The 6000-nt window shown below is 41.0% G+C and overlaps 1 protein-coding gene across 1 annotated transcript in view; it reads right to left on the bottom strand.

The window, feature by feature from the left end:
* LOC110978718 (sperm axonemal maintenance protein CFAP97D1-like) overlaps positions 1–6000 on the bottom strand; it is a 105411-nt gene that overhangs the window by 1337 nt on the left and 98074 nt on the right. The window lies entirely within an intron of this gene.

The raw sequence follows: 6000 nt of genomic DNA, 5'->3' as shown, positions 1-6000 counted from the left end.
GCAAAACAGCAAATAAACATCTGCCGGTATTTCTTTTCATTGGGAACCATACAAGTGCCATATTCCTTAAAATGTTCAATAAGGGAAAATTGCTGAAGGTGAGCTTTAAATAAATTTGTAAATTTCCTCATAATGAAGAATTAAGTGGCCTTGGAATCAGTATTCTAAGTGAAGCCTGGAATTGAGGTCAAGAGGGGAGTCAAGCAACATCATCACAAAGCTGACAACACTTTGGTTTATTTCATAACCTGGCATAACTAACCTTTTGGTCTGCTGTCATTCAAACTTGCAGGCATGGCCAAGCTATCATGCATAAACCAGGATACAGAGCAGGAAATAACTCGCATTTTCAAATAAGAATTTCAAAAAATTTCAGCTATCGCCAGTTCAGGAGTTGATGAGATTGGGACTTCATCATCAGGCAAGGAATAAACTGCCTTCTGATTATTTCTTTCAGACTAGCCTTCCTGCAAGCCTCAAGCTCCATTCAAAGCATTTTGCATTCTTGTGGCGCAGGAGCACACCGTGATATACAATAACATTTGAAACTTAAAAGAAAGATGGCTCCAGCCACTGGAAATCTACGTCTCCAGTTTGTTATTGGTTTCATCAGCGCCACACTTTGTAGCTCTCAAGGGGTTACAGTGACTCTCACTACCATTGATGGCGATACAGGAGTGGTTTCTGGCACTGAAGGCTCCAGTATTGAGCTCCTTTGCCAGGTGCGAAACCTGAATGACCAAGATGTTGTATGGTCCAAGGGCTCTTCACTAATCACAGCCCAATCTGGGAAGTACAATCTGGCATCTAATGAAACCTCAGGCAGGTTTATATTAACCATACTGAACTTGACACGCACAAGTGACGGTGGTACGTATCGCTGTGCAGCAGGAGGTGTAAGAGGGAGCATTTTGGTACAAGTCTACTTCTTTCCTGATGCCAGTAATCCAATGTGCAGACCTGTAGGACCGTCTGTCATAGAAGAGAGCACCCCTACTGTGCTCCGATGCGACAGCCAAACCGGGGAGCCACCTGTTGATGTTGAGTGGTCTCGCAATGGGAGAATCGTGTTCGATACTACTATCACGACAGGCTCATCAGGTGGCTTGACAAATTCTGAATACACAATCATTCTCTCCCCAAATGACGACGGGGTCAATGTGACATGTATAATATCCAGCACTGTCTTTCCTGGGAGGACATCATCCTGCACCATTGGACCCTTGGTTGTTAAATTTTCTCCCCGTGATGTTTCCATCACCAACACAACTTACTCACAAGATAATGTGACCTACAATGCCATAACCTGTAGTGCTATTGCATTCCCACCAAACATCTCCTATAGTTGGAGTTTCAACACACCGCTGGACCAATCTCAACAGACACTAAGCGACGACAACCAAACTCTAGTCATTCTCAACATCACCTCATGCGAGACCAAAATTATAGCGACCTGCCTCGCCACAAATGATGTTGGGAGTGGAATGGTAAATTTCACTCTATGCAAACCCCCATCTCCGACCACCTTGGATGTCACAACAACGAATGAAATGATTACTGAGACAACAGTGGCACCTTCCACTCTACCGAGGGGGACGACCACTGACATGAGAGAAGTGTCCTCAGAGCCAGCTTCTGAGATCTCTACAAGTGTCCTGACTACAACAGCCTTCGTGAACACAACAGAGCGTGAACCCAGTGGCCTGACCCCTGCCTTGTATGCCGTCATCATCTGTGGGGCGATCATAATCCTTACTTTGGTCACTGGTGTGGCTTGCTACGTAGTAAAGCGCCACAATAACACAGATGACCGCGAGACTGAAAAAGAGCTGGTAGAGAGGAATGTGAGGGCCTTATCCATCACCCACAAAGATGAGGACAATGAAGACCTGGCTGGGGCGGGGATGACCATTGCAACGTTTAAGCAAGAAGGTCCTGAGAGTCCAGATGAGCAGAAATATGAAACCGTTGAACCACCACAAGCTACCACAACTCCTGATGCCTACCCTGAAGACAACTAGATTGAGGCAACTCTTGTCAAACGGCTCTCAAGAGAACATCATAAATTACAGGTAATCTATGACAAAGATATGCCTTTGATATGCTCGAAGTCTACAGCTTAAGTCTAGGTGACTTGTGATGGATTTGCAGGGTCTCGTGGTGGACTCAACTACCACACTGGTCTTAACAAGGCATAAGGAGAACCTCCAACATTTGCTTCAAAAGATTAACAGTAGAAAAAGCAATTTCCTCACAGCAAATGAACGACAAATATAACTTGATTTAGGACAAAACAAGGATGAGCAGACAGTCACCATGACGATGGAGCAAATGACGCCACTGAAGACAAAGATAAGGATGAGGAGATGTTATGTAAACTACTAGTAGGCACTTTTTTACTTTTCCGCACTGTCTACAGAAAAAAATCTGCTAGACACAAGATGACTGAGTTCCCAGCTGAAGCTTATTACAAAACATCCTCAGTAATTGGCTGCTATTATGAGGTTCAACAGCCAAAAAGCATCTTTTTGAACATAATTAAAATATACCCCAAAAGAGACTTTTTTTACAGCTTATTCCTACCAAACTGTAAGGACAAATGTGAGATTCATTACTATTCAGTTTGAAAACAATGCTTTAGAAACATTATATTTGCAGTCTGAGGCCTTTTAGATCAATCTGTAATTTCAGAAAAGTTACAATTTTCGTCATAAATCTACGTTTGTATTGTTACTAACATCTTATTGACCCAGATATCCAGTAAGCAGTTTTACATATTCGTAGAATTAGACGCTGCTTAAATTTTATTTGATGCAGCAGTATAGCCAGGATTCTGAGCATGAGGGGGAGGGCGGGACTTCAAGCCAAAGTGGGAGGGGGGCTGACTGGATGTTGGACATATAAATGTCCACAGTCATGATTACATTAGGATATGCATGTATACTGTTTCCAAAATGCAAGTAGGGGGCAACTGGGGGTGTGTACCCCCACTGACCCCCCCACCCCTTAGCCACGCCGCTGATTTGATGTAATGCTACTGTACATGTACATGTACACAAGTGGCCACAAATGGCTAGAGTTAAGACAGTCACAGTTGCTGCAGACAACAAACAAAAATACCCTTGAAATTCAAGCCACTACTGCAGTAGTTCCACACTGTTAGGACTTTTGAGAATAAATGCACATTGCAAGTTTAACAACGCCTCTGTTGAACAGTGCCACAGTCAAAATGACATCTCAGGTTACTTTATAAAGCTATCTAGTTTCTTATCGGTGGTTTTTATAAAGCTTAATAGTTGGCCAGGCTTATTAAAAAAAAAAGATATCAGTCTGTGGTTCATTTTGTAAGAGATGTATCAATAAAAACATACTGGATTTATTTTCAGGAAAAGCTTTCGAAAGAGGAACAGTCACTAAAATATGGTTTTCAAAGAATTATGCTATTTTTACGCTCAGAAATCTGAATTGTATAAGTAGGTGTAAAATGCTATGCATACAGAACAAATGTACCTGTAGTATAATAATCGTTTAGCTGAAGTACCAATGAAAAATTCTGAAGTGTAGACAATTAACTTTCATTTTCAATTAAATGTAGCTCAATCTTTGACAAAAAAAATATAAGGAAGTAGTGAAACACTTGTACTTCTATGTACACTGATATAAGAAGACACAGAAAGTTTGAACTCCCTGGGTATCGGCATATTCAAGAAATCCAAAAACCAGTTGATCGTTGCCAGTTTTTGTGCATGTTCAGAACAGAACACATCCCAAGTCAATACAACAAATCCAAGTATCGATTTTTGGTGGACGATTCTAGGTACATGCATTTCAATTTATTTTAGAGCTGAATTTTTAAATTCAATAGTAATCCACATAATACACCAGGGACTTAAACCAATACACATGTATGGGTGTGTTTTATATGTATTATCCAGAGACAAGTGTTCAACAGGTGTTGTTGCTTTACTAATTTGCATCACATATTCAAGATCCATTCTTTTACCAAGACTATTTTTGTGTTTGGAAAATGTGTTAACTGAAACGTTAGTAGAGCCATTGTACAGTATAAATTTTACTTGATAAATTTGCTTTTAGAAGGATTATGTTTGTAAAAAATGGAAATGATGGGGAATTTCAACAGTGTCAACAGTGAATTAGAACTGAGAATTTCTCAGTGTAATTGTAATAATTACCACTAATGGGTCATTAGGGAGACATTTCCATAAGAACGTGCACAAAATTTTTCCAACTTTACTGTCCCATAATTCAATATTCCCTAATCTGATCTGAACCAAACTTTGTATGTTTTCATTTTAGACTCTAATCTATCAACTCTCAAAATGTGCACAGTAAAATTTGGCCTCCTTCTGGTAGTTTGAAAATAGGGAGACACTGAAATTTCTCCCTAAAAGCCAATGTCTCCCTAATGCTGAAAAATTTACCACAAAATGTTTCCCAAATGATCTATTTGTAAATATTGCTCCATGTACTGTTATGACTGGAATGCTGTGCTTATGCACAAGAGTGTACAAGAGCAGTATTTTGGAATGTTGCAAGTTCAAACTTTGATAAACATTTTAAACCAAATGTTTCGAATAAAAGTTTGACATAACGATAAAAGCAACAAAATTAATGCCTGACTAAGCAATAAGTAACAAATGTTTATCATGAGCTCACTCACTGTGCACAGGTGCTTATGTCAAAGAGAAAACGCCAGAAAAATTTTGGACCCTGAAACACAATGGAAGTCATGCCAGCCATGGTTCACAGGTATTACTGTTCAAGAACCTTTGAAGCAATAAATGCTCCCCCCCTTCAAAACACGAGGTATGGCTAACACAAAAGGCCCTTTGGTGACAATTGATGCAAAGCTATTCCTATCACAAAGTACTTGAACTGTTCCACACATGTAAGCATTTCCAAATAACTACTGAAAAATGGAAAGCTTTGAAGTATGCGAGGCAGTGGCATTGCAACCTTTTGCCAGTTTGGTAGTTCAAGCTCATTACACTACCAGCAAACTGCATTCTTAGGATTTCACTATGCTTCAAGTTTGAAGTCACCTGGAATTCTTGTCCTACTTGAGATACAGCAACAAAATTCTAAACAAGATGGCTCCTGCCTTGGGAACTCTACACCTGCAGCTTTTGATTGGTTTCTTGTGCACTGCACATTGTCAATCCCAGGTTATTGTGACAGTCACTATCAACGGACAAACAGGAGTGGTTGATGGTTTTGAAGGCGACAGTATTGAGCTCCTTTGCCAGGTGCAAAACCTGACGGGCCAGGCTATTGTTTGGTCCAAGGGATCGACACAAATCACGCCTCAACCTGGGAAATACAGTCTGACGTCTAATGAAACTGAAGGAAGGTTTACGTTGACCATTGTGAACTTGACACGCACAAATGACCGAGGAACATTTAACTGTGAAGTAGGTGGCATTGGATCATCAATAGTAGGCAGCGTTGGGGTGCGGGTCAACTACTTCCCTGACGCTGGGAATCCAATGTGCTTTGGTCCAACGGTGATAGAAGAATGTACTCCTGCAGTGTTCCGGTGTGAGAGCTTACCAGGTGAGCCACTCATTGAAGGTGAGTGGCTGCGTGATGATGGGAGAGTTGTAGAGGCCGACAATATCAAGACAGGCCTACCTATTAACAATATGATAAGTTTTGAATACACAATTATGCCTTCTCCATTTGACATTGGCATCAATGTGACGTGCAAAATATCCAGTGTACTCTCCTTTCCTGGGAGGACATCTTCTTGCACCATTGGACCCTTGGTTGTTAAATTTTCTCCCCGTGATGTTTCCATCACCAGCACAGCTTACTCACAAGATAATGTGACGTACAATGCCATATCCTGTAGTGCTATTGCATACCCACCAAACATCTCCTACAGTTGGAGTTTCAACACACCGCTGGACCCATCCCAACAGACACTGACCGATGGCAACCAGACTCTGGTCATTCTAAACATCACCTTGTGCCAGGCCA

This window comes from Acanthaster planci, linkage group LG09 (genome assembly GCF_054643075.1).
Source record: "Acanthaster planci isolate LZ-2023a linkage group LG09, COTS_SCS, whole genome shotgun sequence".
Lineage (NCBI taxonomy): Eukaryota > Metazoa > Echinodermata > Asteroidea > Valvatida > Acanthasteridae > Acanthaster > Acanthaster planci.
Note: the sequence above shows the minus strand (reverse complement) of the source record. Positions and strands in the feature narration are given on the sequence as shown.